We start from the raw sequence: 18,605 nt of genomic DNA on the forward strand, positions 1-18,605 counted from the left end.
AAAGCAATCGGCACAGCACAGGTCTGGAGCATGCAGCCACACTGTTGTAAGTAAATATGGCAGAGCAAATGTTTAAAACTAGTTATCTCACTTTAACCTTGCAATTTTATGCAGACTTAATTGGGAGAAAGTCCTGTTAAATTCTACAGAATTTATATCTGAGTAAATAGTAATACAGTCAGGATACAAAAGGGAGAATGCCCACCTAAATAATTAATTTTGGAGTGACAATGTTCAAGGCTCACTTCTGGAAAAGGTTCATTGTTCATGATTTAGCAAATCTTGTATTGGCTGAACTACACAGCTGCAAGATGACAAGACAGATTTTAAAAGAGATACCCAAGGTGCTGCATCCTGTCACCAAAATAACTCCAGCATCTTGGATAGGTCCTTATATGGTTTTTTTAAAAATTCATACTAAACCCCAGTGAAAAATTCCCCCAGAACAGATTCATGGGCATTACCAGCTCTCACTGCTTAATTCTAAGTTAGACATATGCAGGACTGTATTGCTGGAGCCAATTCTTGTGATAATTTTGCAATAACTTCCCAAGATTATTCCAAGTCAAAATCACAGTGAGAATTGTGATGCATTTTACATATCCACAAGCAGTGCCTTATACATGAAACTAATGCAAGGCTGCTGCTGCTGCTTATGATGATAATGATGGTGCTGCCTTATTTTGTTTTCCATTTAAAGAACTTAAAATAATATTTTGGATATTTACATTTTTCTCTTTTATTTTCCATGCAGCTGACATGGGCTCTCACTTGCTCAGCACTGCCATCTTCATCTTTACTTAGAATTTGAAGACTTGTTTTCAGTGGTATTTTCCACATAGTAAGCAATAAGACTGTATAGCAGGACTGTTCTGATAACATCCGGAGCAAGCCTGGGAAAGAAGCAGGGCTGAGAACATGATGCTGCAGTGCCAAACAATCAGCTTGGCTAAGCAAATACCTGACCCTACATAATCATATGGAAAGGGATCTTGTAGCACCTTTGAGGCTAAGGGGGGATACAGATGGGCAGAAAAGGGCGGCCAGACGCCGCCCCTTTCTGCCCCAGATGGAGACCATGCCAACCAAATGGCGTGGCCTCTCTGAAGCTTAAAAAGAACCCGCTCCTGGTAGGTTCTTTTTCCACCACACGCAGGGTGCCATTAGCGCGCTCACGTGCAAGTATGACATCTTGCAGCACAGTGCGTTTGAGTACTGCACCGTGAAGCCGTCATCACTGCACGCCCCGTGTGGACAGGCGCTTGCAACCATAGCGCCCCGTGCGGTGATTGTAGGGCTGGGCGTATGCAGACACACAGCCCTACAAAACCCTAAAATCAGCAAACGCCGGTATGTACTGGGCCTTACTGAAAGAAAGAAGCTAGTAGCATGAGCTTTCAAAAACTTGTGCTTACTTCCTCATCCTTTACAAACATGCATCCGAGGAAGTAAGCTGAAGTCTCTGAAAGCTCATGTTGCCAACTTCTTTCTTTCAGTTAGATTCAAAGATGCTACAAGATCTCTTTCTATACTGATTTTACAGACTAATACAGCAATATCTTTGAAATCTATCTACATAATCACAGTCCTTCTTAATCATGACAGTTGAGACCAGGGAGATATCTATGCTGAAGAATTAAAGCATTTTTACCACTTTAAGTGCCATGATTTTATCCTGAGGAATCCTGGTATTTATAGCTTGGTAAGGCATTCAGCCTGGTCTGTCAGAGAGCTGTAGTGCCCCACCAAACTACAAATCCTAAAATTCTGTAAAATAAAGTCATGACAGTTAATGTCAAACTGCTTTAATCCTGCATTCCAGAACACTCTATGCTTTCTAGTACTGTATACACTTTAAGGGGATGTCTCAATACCTTTTTTGCATCTGTGGTGTCACCATTATTTTCTTGTTTGGGATATTTAACATATTGAGAAAGTTGGAGACAAACAAAGTGAAATACAATTGACAGGAAAGAAGAGAGAAGGAGGAAAAGAGTGAAGGGGAGACTAGGAAAAGGAAACAAATGTAAGAAGTAAAGGTGTAAGGGTGTTAGATATAGAAAAAGATAATTTTGGGCCTGAACAGACAAGCCAAAATAAGGCTGCTTTGGGTCACTTTGGAGGTATGCTGTTTAAATGATGCATGCGTCCTAAGAGGCCAGAAGCTGCACCAAAGCTGTACTCCACTGCTTAGGACTGGAGTGTGGCTTTGGCATGGCTTCCAGCCTCTTAGGACGTATGCAGCATTTAAATAGCATACCTCCAAAGTGACCCAAAGCAACCTTAATTTGGCCTGTCTGTTTGGGCCCTTAGATATGTTTTGAATGTGTAGATTTTTCAAACAGAAGTGACTGCTTAATGTTAAATGGATGTATTATTGTGCAGAAAATGAATAAAATTTCTATTAAAAAAGTGAAACACTGTTGACTGTAACTAATTTTCAGTGTGTCCGCTCCAACATTAAACTGAGTGAGGCAGCTGCCTCAGGCTCTACATCTGTGTGTCATTAAAGGGCACTAAATTATTCATTATTCATGTACTTTAAATATATATATACATTTCTTGGGATGGAAAGAGCTGCTTGTGGGATTTTCTCCCTCCTGGGCCAAAATAAGGTGGCTAGCTTGGGGCACGATCCACCATGATTTGGAAGGCACACACCCTTGCCCTCTCTGCTTCAGGCAGCATGATGTCTTGCGCTTTCCCTGTGGATTTTGTTTTGGAGATTATAGGTGCGTATTAAGAGCCAGTATGGTGTAGTGGTTTGGGTGTTTGACTCCGGAGACCAGGGTTCCATTCCCTATGCTTGAGCATAAAAACCAATGGATGACCTTGGGCAAGTCACACTCTCTCTGCTTCAGAGAATGGCAATGGCAAACCTCCTCTGAATAAATCTTGCCAAGAAATCCCTATGATAGTTTTGCTTAGGGTTGCCATAAATCAAAAGTGACTTGGAGGCACACAACAACCAGCAACAAAAAGGTGGGTATTGGGTTTTAAAAGGTGATGCCTATTGCCAGTGTGATGTAGTGGTTTGAGTGTTGGACTATGACTCTGGAGACCAGGGTTCAGTTCCCCAATGGAACATGAAAACCCACTGGGTGACCTTGGGCAGGTTACACTCTCTCAGCCTCAGATAATGGCAATGGGAAAGTTGCCAAGAAAACCTTAAGGTCGTCATAAGTCAAACATGACTTGGAGGCACACAACAACAACAACCCTATGGCTCTGTGCACCCCCGTGTGGGAAAGGCTACATGCCAATGGTTGTTGTGTGTATGGAAGAGGGGAAAAAGGAGTGGAACAGATATTCATCAAAGTATCATGAAAACAGGCAGACATTTTGAAACCAAAGATAGCATAGGTGGTGATGGTGGTAGGACACCGCAAGAGTACCACTGGTGGCTGGGAGAAAGTACCCAGGGCATGTACAGAGTGCCTTTCTCTGTCATCAACAAGGAATGAGCAGGTGTCCTCACTGCAAAGGAAAACAAGGAGGTCCTTCAAGAAAAATGGGGCCATTTATTTATTTATTTAATTTATAGTATGTATACCCCACTCACTCTTCAGCCACAAAGGCTCTCAGAGCGGCTTACAAATAATTTTTTGTGGGTTTTTCAGGCTATGTGGCCATGTTCTATCAGAGTTTCTTCCTGACGTTTCGCCAGCATCTGTGGCTGGCATCTTCAGAGAATGTTTGCTTGGAAAGGACTTGGCTATATATATTGTGTGACCTGGAAAGGCAGGAGAGATTTGCATGTATATTGCTTGTTGCTAATGGCAGTCCTCAGGGTCAAGCAGACATTAGTCCTCTTGTGCAGACCCTCACACCCTGAGGACTGCCATTAGCAACAAGCAATATACATGCAAATCACTTCGGCCTTTCCAGGTCACACAATATATATAGCCAAGTCCTTTCCAGGCAAACATTCTCTGAAGATGCCAGCCACAGATGCTGGTGAAACATCAGGAAGAAACTCTGATAGAACATGGCCACATAGCCCCAAAAACCCACAAAAAACTATGGATGCTGGCCATGAAAGCCTTCAACTTCACACGGCTTACAAATGGTTACCGTCTATACTCGACCAAAAGTCGACCTTAACTTGAGAGCAGGTTTTGGGCCAAAGTTATGGATGTTTATGTAGCCCGTGTATAAGTTGGGAGTAAAACCTGGGAGCATGTAGCAAAGGATGAAGGAAAGGAAAATGATGCCAAAGCACATCCAGACATTCAAAAAGACCAGGAGTGACACTGCAATGGAGAAAATAGACAAGGGTGGTGCTTCTTTTAGTTTCTTCCAGGATGGACTAAGCTCTTGCCTTCCTGGAGGGAAGGTGGGGATGGAGGGCAGGCTCTGGGAAAAGAGGACATTTGGTCCCCTGCTGCTCTTTCTTTCTTTTTTTCTTTCTTTTTCTTTTTCCTTCCTTCCTTCCTGAGGCAGCCTCTCAGCCAGAGTTTGCTGAGGAGGACTTCCTCCTAGCTCCCTGCCTGGCTGCCTCAGGCCAGCTGAGGGAAAGTGTGTGTGAGTGTGAGGAGGAGAGCAGCACCCAGTGTGACCCTGTGGCTGTGGGTGTGTTTGTGGGTGTGGAGGGCCATACCAAGAGCCCCAGGAAGGCGGGAGGCGCCCTGCGCAAAGGCGCACGAAGGCTCCCTTTCCGTGCGTAAAAAGGCGCCCAAAAGGTGCCCAAAGCGCAAAAGGAGGAGAGAGGGGCGCAAAGGGAGGGAAAGGGGGGAAAAGGGGAGCTTTAGGGGGGCCTTCTTCTTCTTGGGACTCATCTCCTCCTGCTGCTCCTGCTCCTCCTCCCCCCAGACTCCCGCCCCTTGGCCCAGCTGGGTCCTCCCCTTCGAATCCCCTCTGCGCTGCTGCTGGGCTTCTATCTTCTTCTTCTTCTTCCTGGCAAAGGGCAGGAGGAGTTGGTTGCTGAGCAGGAGGAGTTTGGGGATGGGGCGCTGAGGGGAGCCCTCTTCTCGCCTTGGCCAGCTGCAGGAGAGAGACCTCGCTTCCTTTTCCTCCCTTTCTCTCTCTCTCTCTAGTCTTTTCTGCCTCCCCTTCCTCTGCTTTGGGTGCTGCTTGCCTGCCTGCCAGCCCTTGGGGGGAAGTGGAGCTCCTGCTGCTGCTGCTGCTTCTGGCCCAGGAGGAGAGAGGGTGAGTGGGGCGGAGCTGAGGGTTGCCTTGGCCGGCCCTGAGCAGCCCCCGAGAAAGCGGGAAGAAGGAGAAGAGCAGCTGCCAAGCAAGCAAAGAAAGAAGGAAAGAAAGAAGCCTGGTAAGGGGACTTCAGGGCAAGCCCCAAAGTGTGTGGGGTGAGTTTCTGGGAGGAGGAGGACGAGGAGGAAGAAGAAGAGGAAGGGATGTTGGGGTTTCTTTTTCGTCCCTTTCCCTTTCCTTTCCCCCTTTTGCCCTCCCTACGCTTTCTCTTCCTAATTTGGTTCCTTCCCTTCCTTCCTTCCTTCCTTTCCCTTTTTGTGATTTATTGGTTATTGTTTTATATCTATGTAAGCCGCCTCGATCCTCGATGGGAGAGGCGGAGTAAAAATATTTTTATTATTATAAATTTATTATTATTATTATTAGCATTCTTTTTCTCCTTCCACTCCCAGACTGGAGGGACGATTCGCTGCCACCCCGCTTTCACCGCTGTGGCTCCATGCTGTGGAATTCTGGGAACGGTAGTCGGTCATGGCACCTTGGCATGGAGCCGTGGCAGGGAAAGTGGGGTCCGCACCGGGTTGTTTCTGCTGTGTGGACGCAGCCCAAGCGTGGCTCTGCAACTTGCCACAGTGTCCCTCGTAACCTCGAGCCAGGAGCTTTTTTAAAAGAAGGGGCTGGGAGAAAATACCTAACTTTATATATATATATATATATATAGAGAGAGAGAGAGAGAGAGAGAGAGAGAGAGAGAGATCTTGTAGCACCTTTGAGACTAACCAAAAGAAAGAAATTGGCAGCAGGAGCTTTCCTAAACTTCAGCCTCAGATACATCTGAGGAAGTAGACTGGAGTCTAGGAAAGCGCATGTTGCCAACTTCTTTCAGTGCTACAAGATCTCTCTGTGTACTGATTCTACAGGCTAACATGGCTATAATCTTTGAATACACACAGACACAAGGAACCAGCTGGTGTAGTGTTTTGAGCCTTGGGCTATGACTCTGGAGACCAGGGTTCAAATACCCACTCCAGCATAAAAACCCACTGGGTGACTTTAGGCAAGTTACACTCTCTCAGCCTCTGGGGAAGGCAATGGCAAACCCCCTCTGAAGAAACTTGCCAAGAAAAGCCCATGACAGGGTTGCCATAGATAGGCAAACATGGAAGCACCCAACAAGGGCTGGCACAGATACACACATGTATCCGTATGTATGTATTTTGTTGTGGCGGTGTGCCTTCAAGTCGTTTCTGACTTATGGCGATCCTATCATGGGGCTACCTTGGCAATTTTCTTCAGAAAGGGTTTTTCCATTGCCATCCTCTGAGGCTGAGAGAGTGTAACTTGCCCAAGGTCACCAAGTGGGTTTCATGGCTGAGTTGGAGTTCGAACCCAGCTCTCCCTAATCATACTCCAATGCTCAAACCACTACACCACACTGGCTCCCTATGTATATATTCAGTTAGGTCACACTCTTTCAGCCTCAGAGGATTTTTTCTCTAACTACAGTCTTTAAAAAAGCTCCTAGCCTGAGTGATGAGTTGTGACAGACCGCTGTTGTGAGAGTTTTGTCCCTTTCACTGTATTTATGTGGCAGGTTCCTATAGGGAAGGGCTGACCCACATCAGGCTGCCTTTCCAACAGAGTCATCTTATTTAAAAACAAAGACACTCAAAAACCTTTCCCTCTCAACTTGGGACAATGCTGTTCTGTGTCTTCCTGGTGTGTTCAGTTGCTACTTGTCATTTGTGGTGGTTATGCACAAGCTGTGGCTGACTGGCTTGTTGGAGAGACTGGTCTAGCTAGAGGCAAACATATCTTCCCACGACCCTTTTCTGTCTAAATCCCCTCCCTCTTCCTCCCCACACTTTATATATGAAAGCAGACCCTCCTTTGCAAATAAGGGTTCTCAGTACCACAACCACCTAAATCTAAGCCTGGCTGTTGGCTGTTTTATTCAGACAGTCTAGTGCAATGCAAGAATGTCATGGTGAAAGTTCCTCAGAGTTCACAAGGTTGGTCTTAAGGGTAGTTAATATTTGACTGGCCAGATGTACAAATCTATTATTAAGCTGCTACCAGCTTTAAAAGGAAAGTTCCCAGTGGCTTTACTCCAAAGTTAAAACTCTACTTTTTTCATTCTAGTTCCTGCATCTCTCCTTAATGCAGGAGAGCATGTTTTCTAGGTATAGATAAACTAATAAAAAGGAAACACTCTTAGAAATATACAAATTGCTGGGAAAATGTGATTTGGAGAATTTTGCTAGACGGTTGAGTTTCTTCATATCGTACTTGGGTTTCTTCAAGGATCTCTGACATTTGGAGTTTCTTGGGCAATGCCTTGTAAGATAATCCACTTGTCCTTTTCAAATACCTTTCTGTACAAACAAATTTAACTACAGCATAAGCAGCAGAACTTAACCCTGTCAGCTTTTGATATAGCACACATTGGGTGTTTCCACACAAAGCTTTTGTTGTGCAATCTCTTGGCCTCTTCCACAGAGTTTTAAAGGGTCCAGATGTTGTGTGTCACCAACACATTTGTACTTTTTTGTCTTTGTTTTTAAAAAAAGATCACAGAAAACCTGTTAAGGAGGAAAAATGGAATAGCCACACAATGGTTTTTGTGTGGGAACAGTAGGAGCTACACTGTCTTGTTTTCCTTACCACTAGATAATTTGATATGTCTTCTTCATGGCTGCATTAGGCAGTTTACACCTTCATCTTGGCCCCATTTATTACATGCAAGTAATTTGATTTTAGCGTAATTTGTTGTTGTGTGCTTTCTAGTAGTTTCTGACTTACAATGACCCTAAGGCAAAGCTATCCTGGGATCTTCTTGGCAAGATTTGTTCAGAGGGGGTTTTGCCTGTGGCTTCCTCTGAGGCTATTAGAGTGTGATTTGCACAAGTAAGTTTTCATGGTTGCACTGGGATTTGAAGCCTGGTCATAGTCCAATGCTCAGACCAACAGAGTCTACATTTGAGTAGTTGTACTTAAGATCACAGCCCGGAAACTTGTTTGTGCTCTGATCAGATGGAGTTTGCTCCCAAATAAGGGGTGGATATGACAGTAACATTAATGAGTGATTTGATCAAGATTTCTTAGCCAAATAAAATTAAGGAAAGCCTTAGAGGAAGACCTCCTGAATAAATCTTGCCAAGAAAACCCCATGATATGTTTGCCTTAGGGATGCCATAAGTCACACATGACTTGAAGGCACACAGCAGCAACAAAAACAATGGTTATGTGAGACATGGCAATTGCTTCTTGAAATTAAGAAGACTGGTGAAAAGCTATATTTCTCTCACCTCAAGGCTAACCCTTTCTTCAAGTGTAGTAGCCATCTTGGGTGGAAACCCTATATAGTATATCAAGCTGTAGTGAGAGCGCAGAGAAATGTTCTGTCAGCCATCATTGCAAGGAAGCTTGTCTGGTGTGGATTCCTGCCAATGTCTCTTCAGTACTTCCTGCTGTCGCTAAAGAGAAAAGCTGTGGCAACTGATAATCTGCTATGACTTTGAAGTAGCCTGCCCAGTTTTTCTCTGAGAACTGCTTCCTCCAGTAGATGTGGCCCTGCATGACTAGCCTGTGCTTTTTTTTTTTTGCTTTTCTGTGTTGTTTGTGCACATTCCAATCTGCCTAGGTAAATGCCAATCAGAAAAAAAGTAGCCAATTTCTTTCTTGCCCAAGAAATACCACCATCAGCTCCCAGAATCCTAAGGATACCTGCTGCTCCCTTGCCATGATGCTTCCTTCCTTTGTCCCTCCTTTGCTTCATACATTCTTAGTCTTTGACCAGTTTTGGTTTTCATGGGCCAGTATGGAATGTAAAGCCTTCTAGGAAGGGGCTCTGAGACATGTAAATTCTGTACACCATCATTGCTGCTAGAATGGCAAAGCGTTTTGTGGCACCATGAAGACTAACAGCTTTGTACAGTATTAGGGTAGAAACTTCTATGGGCTGCAGGGCGGCTTGCATGACTTGTTGCTTTGGTTGGCAGATGATGATATCCATACAGCGTGGGTGGGACGGGGAGGCAGTTGGAACTAAAGTACAAAACAAAAAGCAAGCAATGGGAATTGCCTTAACAGTGGCCGTGAAAGCTTCTAGCATGTAATTGTGCATTTTGCTTGGCACGATAAAGGTATCATTGTTGGGATGTTATTGGACTTAACAGTGGTGATTAGCTTTAACAGTAGTTGTTCCTGGGACTGATGATCTGAAATAAGTCATTCAGTGTGATTAGTCCATGCAGCCACAACAGATTGAGTTGAACCTCCTGGCAGAGTCCTTCTTCAGGCATTTCCTGTTGGAATCTCCCCTTTTCAGCCGTTTCCTGTTTGAATTTGTCTTTGCTGCTGTTTTGTTCAAGAATGGCCCCTTTGAGGTCAGGGGAAGAGTGTTGTGAGAGCCTGTTTTCCTACCATTACTATTTCAGGTGGCATATTTGTGTCCATTTATTCTTTTGTTTAGTGCAGGGGGGAGTGAGCATTGTGGTGCCAGGGACCACTTTTCATGTTCACCAAGTGCTCATGGGTCAGGTGTGTGTGTGTGTGTGTTGTTTTATGTAACATGGATTCAAAAGTGGATGAAATGAATTATTAAATATTTTTAAATTCATTAAAATTCCCTCCATCTTTATTAACAAATTCCTCCCGCTCATACTTAATTGATTATTTAAATTAAATTAATCTTAAATGTACTTAAATTCACTACATTTAATATGTGAAGTAGAATACTAACAATTGCTTCTGGACCAAATGAAAGTAATTTGGCTACGATATCAAATATGACATGTACAATCCTGTCAATTATTTATTGTGTTTCCCATTGTTTCCAATTCATTTAGCAGTCCCCTGGCAAATTAGGTGGCACACTCTGTTGTCAATTTGAATTTAAAATAAAAATTCTGGGGAAATTTGATGGGTGAGGCTCAGAAAAGTACTTGGAGCTACATGTGGGTCATGAGCCGTGTTTTGCTCACTTGTGGTTTAGAACCTGTCATGTTTTTGCTATGTACAGAACAGTGGGACTTTGTTGGCAAATGTTAGCATAGATCACATTTTATGCTAAGCATGTCTATGAACCACTGATGCGTCAGATGATATTATTGTCCTGTTGTCATAGTGCCAGAGTAGACATGGGAGTGGAGTTGTCTTGTGGCTCAGCCATGGAACTTGATTCCTACACTTTCTCACTGTTGCAAGTTTTGTTGCTGTCACTGAGGTCCAAAACACTGCAGAAATAATCCAATTTGAGACAGCTTTAACTGCCCTGGCTCAATACTAGGGAATTCTCATAACTATAATTTTGTGAGACATTTAGCCTTCTCTGTCAGAGAGCTCTGGTGCCACAATAAACTACAATTCCCAGGATTCCCTAGCACTGAGCCAGGGCAGTCAAAGCAGTCTCAAACTGGATTATTTCTGCAGTGAGTTGCCTTTAAAAGCTGTTGTTTGTCTGTTGACAAGTGCAAGTTACCATTTTTGGCTTCAGAGAAAATATGTTAGTGTCCAGTATAGTGTTGTCAGGATTTCAAAACAGCAGTAAGGGACCAATGAAATTCATGATATGCAGGGCTGAAAATCAGGGAACAGCTGTTGATAAGGTTGTGTTCTACCTAGATACCAAATGAAAGCATTGTTTTAAATTCACCATGGCATCTGTTGCTTTGTAAAGTTAACATGTTGTCCACACTCATAAATTCCACAATGAGCACAATTCTCTTTTTATGAAGGGCCGAAAACTCCAAAACCAGGATCCCCCCACTTTCCAACGCTCAAACAGGGAAAAGCTGTCATAATAACGGACATCTGCCAGTCTGATAAGAGATATGCTTTCCAGGCCTCAAATAGGGGACATCCCTTATAACAAGGGACACCTGGAAACCCTAGTCCAGAATGGGTTATAGATCACTGAAGCTATGTTTGAGAGGTTTTAACAGGGAGTTTTATATGGGGTTCTGTTGTTTTCTCTTCTGGATTTGTAATGTAGAAGATTGTTCCTAGGTACCAGTCTGGCCACATTGGTCTCTTTTTACTTCACTGGATGGTTATTGCCAGAGGAAACCCTGATTTAACCACCAAATTCCTGAAGCTGGAAGGATGTGTTACTACTCAACAAATGTTTAGATAATGGCCACTGTTAGGATTGTGGTTATAGATCATAAAAGCTTATGACATAATGATTTTTCTTATGGTATATCTACATTATAAAAATAATGTAGTTTGACATCAGTTTAAGTGCTGCAGTTCCATCCTATGCGATCCTGGAATTTATAGTAATAAATAAATAATAAAAGCTTTATTTATATACCGCCCTTCTACAACATTTCACAAATACAACACAATACAATAATATACACTTATAAAATATACATTCAATTAAAATAACAATAAAATAACTCCAGCCAGCTTGCCATGCTGACGAAGAGAAGAGGGTGAGGTTGTTCGGGGCGCACATCAGGGGTGTGCCTGCTTGAATAAAAAAGTCTTCAGCCCCTTTTTAAACTGGGCCAGGGAGGTGGCTGAGCGGAGCTCAATGGGCAGAGAGTTCCAGAGGTTGGGGGCCAAGGTAGTAAAGGCCCTCCTAGAGGTGGAGACTAATCTGGCCCCTGGAACCCTTAACAGTTGCTGCCCAGATGTTCTGAGTGTGCGGGGCGGATTGTATGGAGAGAGGCGGTCCTCAAGGTACCCTGGTTTCACAAGGTTTTAGCCTTCCCTGCCATAGAGAGCTAGTACCTCACAAAACTATAAATCCCAGGATTCTGTAGGATGGAGTCTTGGCAGTTAAAGTGATATCAGACTGCATTTATTTTTACAGTGTAGATGTACCCATAGTCCTCATAGTTTTCGTTGCAACAGACTTAAATACAGCCCCCTCCCCGTTAAATTTGTGGTGAATAAATCTTTAAAAGAAATATAAAGAGGGATTTAAAAGGCCCTGACCTGCCCTGGTTTAGAATATTAACGTTGATTTTTTCCTATTTTTAATTTTCGAGGCAAACATGCTGGTAGAAATATTTGTGACCTGGGCTTCAGTCTAGTAGCAATGTGATATTTTGCAATATTTTTATTTTCCAAATGTAACAAAAATCTTTGGCATTTAATGAAACAGAAGATACTGACTGTTACTCATAGATTTGTGATTTGCTGACATAAAATATTATTGGTTACTAAGGCACTTTAAAAGTTTTGATCATTAAAAAAGATGGTAATGCATTGTCTGTATGTTTATCAGGGGAAACATTTGCTGATTGCAGTACAACAAAGAGCAGTTTTCAAGAACTGTGGTTGCTTTGCCTCATTTCTTTTTATTAACTTAATTTCAAGTTACCTAGATTCAGGGTACTTTGAAAACCTCATCTTGGACCGCATTCTGTAGTCAATAGTTTTAAAAGTAGTAGCCATGTTAGTCTCTGGCAGCATAAAAAGGAGAAAGGGATGGGACGGAAGGAACGTGGCAGCATCTTTAAGATGAACTGGCTTTTATTTTAGCATGAGGCTTTTGTGCCGATAAACCCACTTCCTTAGATGCAGTACAGAGTGATATTAAAGCCTCAGGTATAAAGCATATTTATAAAGTTGAGGAAGTGGGATAGAATGTAATAGTTTCCATAAAGGCTCAAACCATGTCCCTTGCCCTAAATTTTCAAAGGGCTGGACCAATAACATCACACACAACATAAAAGATCCATTTACTTGTTCTTCTTCCAATATGTTATGTGTCATTCTGTGCCAGCAATGCCCCTCTACAGTCTACATTGGACAAACAGAATAGTCTCTATGCAAGAGGACTAATGGACAAAAATCTAACATTAGAAATGACAATACACAAAAAACCAGTTGCAGAACATTTCAACGTTTCTGGTCATACAGTAAGGGATTTACAGGTCGTGGTCCTTGAACAAGACTATTACAAAGGAAGACTGGAAGGAGAAACAGCTGAATTGAATTATATTCACAAATTCCAGTCCATGAGCAGCGTATGATGACTAAAGATAATGGCTTTATGGCACACTACATATATTAATTCAAGAATCCTTGCTACTGCACGTATAATAAAAAGCATCTTCTCAGAGGGAATTTTAAACCCAAGGAAACTGACTTTTGGTAAGCAGATTTATTCCTTTCACACATCAACAGTAACTGACCCACTGTAAAGATCTGAATGACCTGTAACATCTTGCCCAGCCCTTTGAAAATTAAAGCCAAGGGACATTCCAGCAGGCCTTTCGAGACTAGGTCCACCTCTATTTTCCTGCCCCCTCCCCCTTCACTTCTCTCCTCTTTTCTCCATCCTTTTTTCTATCTGGTCCACGCTATACATTTCTTTTTTTACAAATCTTCCATTGATTTTAACTGTGATTTTATAGTACAGTCGGTCCTTGGTTTACGCGGGGGATCCGTTCCGGACCCCCCCCCCACGTATACCAAAATCCGCGTATGCTCAAGTCTCGTTGTCCCCAATGCGCGCCGCCATTGAGGACAATTTCCCTCCCTCCCCTCTCCTCTCCCCAACTCTTTCCTTCCCTCCCTCCCTCCCTCCCTCCCTCCTCCTTACTTACCTTTTCTCCCCGGTGCTGTGTTGCTGCTGCCGCCGCCGCCCCCGCCGCCACTGCCTCAGCTGTAGCGGGGGGAAGGCCGGGTGGGGGTTTTGGAGGCAAAGAAGCCCCAGCTTGCCACCCGGCCCTTCTGTGGCGGCGGCGGCGGCAGCGGAGGACCAGAGCCAGAGGCCTCTTCGGCCTCCTCTCCGCCGCCGCTGCCGCCAGCACCTCTGTGCAAGGGCCGGAGGCCTTTGGCCTCCAGTCACCACTCGGCCCCTGCATCAAGGTGCTGGCGCCGGCGGCGGAGAGGAGGCCGAAGAGGCCCCAGGCGCTCAGCCTCCTCCTCCTCCTCTCCACCGCATTGCCGGGGGAAAGGCCGGGTGCTGCTCCTGAGGCCAGGAGTAGCGCCCGGCCTCCCTGGAGGAGCTGCTGAGAGAGCCTCTGCGCTGGAGGACTACGCCAGAGGCCCTCCGCACCACGCTGCCGGGGAAAGCGGTGCTGCTCCGGAGGCTCAGGAGCAGCACCCGGCCTTTCCCTGGCAATGGCGGGGAGAGGAGGAGGAGGCCGAGTGCCTGGGGCCTCTCGCCTCCTCTCCACCGCCGGCGCCAGCACCTTGATGCAGGGACCGAGTAGCGGACTGGAGGCCAAGAGGCCTCCAGCCCACCACCCGGCCCTTGCACAGAGGTGCTGGCGGCAGCGGCGGAGAGGAGGCCGAAGAGGCCTCTGGCGCTGGTCCTCCGCTGCCGCCGCAGCCACCACAGAAGGGCCGGTGGCAAGCTGGAGGCTCTTTGCCTCCAAACCCCAACCTGGCCTTCCCCCTGCTTGCCTGAGCGGCGGCGGCGGCAGCAGCGACGCGGCACCGAGGAGGAAAAGGTAAGTAAGAGGGAGGGAGGGGAGGAAGGGAGGGAGGGGAAGGAAAGAGTTGGGGGGAGAGGGGGAGGGAGGGAAGTTGTCCCCAATGGCGGCGCGCGTGCACATGCACCGCCATTGGGGACAAAATCCCCGGATTTGCCATGCGCGTATGCTCAAATCCGCGCATGGCAAATCCGCGTATAAGGAGGGCCAACTGTACTGTTTTAATATCTGTCTGGTTTAACTCTTTTTAGTATTACTATGTTTTTATACTGGAGGGGGGGAAGGGATAGGTTTTTTTTAGAATTTTAACTGTATTCTCTTTATTGTTGTAATCCGCTCGGATTCCAAGTGATAAGTGGAATATAATTTATTATTATTATTATTATTATTATTATTATAGTATTATTAGTATTCTGGATCCTATTAGATACTAACCCACTCCTGCACCTGTATACATATGCTTTATAACCTGAAGCTTTAATATTACTCCGCACTTCATCTGAATTTACAGCGCTTTATAAATAAAGGTTAATAATAATAATAATAAGAAGAAGTGGAGTTATGTCTTTGAAAGCTCATAATAAAATGAAAATCATTTAGTGCTGCCACATTTCTTTCCCCCCTTCCTTCCTCCTATTTACTCTATATTTATTTACATCTGTATACCTTCATTAAATCCAGTTGGATTTACATTTGCGTAGGTGTTCATAGAATTTAGTCCATGAAAGTTTATGCTAGAATGAATTTGTTAGTCTTCAAGGTATCAAAGTATTCTTTTACTATTTTACTATTAATGTGCTTTTTATTACTTTTCTATTTTAAATGTTACTATTGACATGCTTTTATATTCCTTTGATCTTTTACTGATCTCTGTGCACTTGTGTGTGTCTATGTGTCATCAAGTTGCCTGTCGACTTCTGACAACCCCATGAATTTCATAGGGTTTTCTAGTGCAAGGAGAATCGTGGTGTCCATGGTTTTGCCGGTTCTATCCTCTGAAATATAGTCTACTAGGTATTCATTGGCGGTCCCCCATCCAATTTCTAAGCAGGGCTGATGCTGCTTAGTTTCCAAGATTACACAGGATCTGGTGCCTTACTCCCACAGAAGCTAACATGTTTTATAGGATATAATTGAAAATGAAATTCCCTCTACAATCTAGCTTGTAGAATCTATTTATAGATTACAGCATTTTAAAAGAAATGTTTGGAGAAGTTGTCACTCTTTCTGTATTCTGCACCAAAAGTGGAACCTGGGAGTAGTACTTGGTTTTGCAGTGGATGGGGCTGAGAAAAAAAATTGTTTTGTTGTTAGCTTTATAATACATGTTAGAAAATATATACTGTTTTAGGGCACATGAGGCAATGAGACATGAGGGAGCTTAACTTGCAGCGGAGTTAATTTCTGCTGGCAAGGAGTCATTTATCTCTTGCTCAGGTTGACCGTATTAGTAAGGTAATGCTGGCTACCCTTGGTGTCTGTGCTATAAATTCTTTGAGTCTAACTGATGCTTCATGCAGTTCACTGCTTACCCGGTTTGTTTATCTTTGCGTGGGTTTCTGAATGCTGAAGTCTTTTTTTAAAAGAAGAGTTTACTAAGCGTTATATATTTTAAATAAGTTTAACTACCTCTGTATTTTGCTTTTCTGAAACTGTATGATGATGAATTAGTCGAGCATTTATTGCTAAAGAAAAATGCATGCTCATGTTGATTTCCCTGTATGCCCCAGTTGTTTTCCATTATTCTGTAGAGCAAAAGAAAGAAAGAAAGAAATTTTAAAAATATAAAAGAAGATTATAGTGTAAAATGCTGTCCCTCTCACCATCACTTAAAAAGCACACTCTAAAATTCTTTGTTTTTGGAATTGATACACTTTCAGTATATGTGTTGCCTAAGTGTTTTTGGAAGTGATATGCTTTCATGTACAGTTGGCCCTTCTTATACACTGATTTTTTATACATTGATTCAAGCATCCACGATCTTCAAAAAAGTATAAATTTCAAATATCAAACCTTGATCTTCCATTTTTGTATAAGGGACACCATTTTGCTATGTCATTATATTTAATGGGACTTGAGCATACATGGTTTTTGTTATCCACGGGGGATCTTGGAACCAAACCCTAGTGTATAACAAGGGTCCACTGTATTATAAATTGTGATAGAGAGCCAGTGTGGTATAGTGGTTTGAGCATTGGACTATGACTCTGGAGATCAGAATTTAATGCCTGAGAAACCCATTGGATGACCTTGGATGAGTCTCACACTCTCAGCCCAAGAAACATGCTGTGATTGGGTCACTGGAAACTACTTTTGTGTTGTGACAAGTATTTGAAATCATTATTTGTTATCTAAGTATTTAATGGCAGTCAGGATTTAATTTCACACTTATCAAAAACCCTATATATAGCTACTCAGAAGAGCATACCATTGATTACAGAGGGCTTACTCTCAGATAAGTGGGTATTCATTTGAAAGCTGATCCCTTTTTGTTTCCACTTGAAATTTTCTTTCAGAGTAATCATACTGAGAAAAATATCACCACTATTAACCATAAATAAATTTCACATCATTAGAAACAATTCTAGATAATAAAGGAAGTTATCAGTTATAGAAACTCACTTGATAACTTCCAAACACACACACACACACACACACACACACACACACCAATGTAAGATAGCCAGACCTAAGGCTCCTCTACACTGGCTACTTAATCCAGAGCCAGTCTGGAACATTATGTCTCAGAATAACCACACATATGACCAAATCTGGTGTGGCATTGCATTGTTGTGCACATGGGCCAGCTGGGCCAACACTGCATCAGTCCCACTGGTTCATGCCTTTGCTCCCAGTGCTGCTGCTGCAACCTTGCCAGCTAACTACCCCCTACAAGAAGCTAGCTGTTACCATCACATTCACATCTGAAATCATAAAGGGAAACCCCACCATGTAATCAACAAGATATTGATCTCACAGGCACCCAGTTTTGACCTCAGCAGAAGGCCTCAGTGATAGGCTATATCTTTCTGTGAGCTAAAGTCCTCTCCTTCATCACATGTGTAATCAGTATGTACTGTTTTTTCATGATGTCATGTGCTGCATGGCTACATACATAAATAATGAGAGCACAATACATGGCCAAGGCCAACTGCATGTGTCTTTTTCTTTCCCGGCAGTCACCACAGTCACTCCACTGCAGGAAAGGAGTGGTCCAACTGGGTGGGAAAGACCTATGTGATAGTCAGTGCTCAGTGGCATGCTGTTTGTGTTTTCAGCCTTACAGTGTGGAATCACAACATGCAGAAGCAGATCCTGTTGGCTCCACAGGCAAAGCAGGGATGTAAATCTTGACATATTTCAACATAATGTGCAAGAGTAAACAATTTCTATAGTTTCTTCCTCCATCACACAAGAACATAAAAATGTCTGTGTGGTTCCTGATCATTATTGACAAATGATGTGATCTTTCAGAGATTCTGGGTTGGGAGTTGCATAGGAAAACATGGATCCCCACCCCCACAAAGCCAAATATTTTTTGCTTAGTAAACACCATTCAGGAACTAGTATTTTTTTTGTACAAAATGCAGAAATTATGTTTTCTATGCCAAAATGTGTTTATCCACAAAACTCATGTGCATTTCAGTGTACATTATCACACACATACCCCCACACACAAGCTTTATATTGTATGTAAAATCTCACAGTTTTTCTGTAATGTTGGAAAACCTTTTTTTCCAAAGTGGAAATAAAAATAAAATAAAATATTCTTTCCATTTTTTCTTTGAAGTGGACCTGAAAGTCTGACATTTTCCCTGAGGGAGGTTTGTTATGACTCATAAGAGTTTAGTATTTTGTGTCTCAGTACGTACAAATGATTGGTCAACATACAACACTGTAAACATTATATGGAGAGAATGGCAGACTAGAGAAATCTTTGAGTTGTAGGTAGCAAACTGAGAGTATGGACTAAGAACAAAGGAAAATTCTTTTGTGTATATGTGCTTAATGAGGGAAAGTCAGAGGCGATGAACCTGCATGATTTATAGCACATAT

The 18,605-nt window shown here is 43.2% G+C and overlaps 1 protein-coding gene across 2 annotated transcripts in view; it reads left to right on the plus strand.

Moving 5' to 3' along the window:
* The first annotated feature begins 4,958 nt into the window (after nt 1-4,958).
* The window catches only part of HPCAL1 (hippocalcin like 1), a 96,546-nt gene continuing 82,899 nt past the window's right edge, over nt 4,959-18,605 (plus strand). The window contains exon 1 of one of the 2 annotated variants that reach the window (XM_042445994.1): nt 4,959-5,303. The gene's annotated coding sequence lies outside the window, so the exon portion shown is untranslated. The remainder of the gene's footprint in view (nt 5,304-18,605) is intronic. The other variant, XM_042445993.1, reaches the window with a different exon arrangement.

Source organism: Sceloporus undulatus, chromosome 1 (assembly GCF_019175285.1).
Source record: "Sceloporus undulatus isolate JIND9_A2432 ecotype Alabama chromosome 1, SceUnd_v1.1, whole genome shotgun sequence".
In the NCBI taxonomy this organism is placed as follows: Eukaryota; Metazoa; Chordata; class Lepidosauria; order Squamata; family Phrynosomatidae; genus Sceloporus; species Sceloporus undulatus.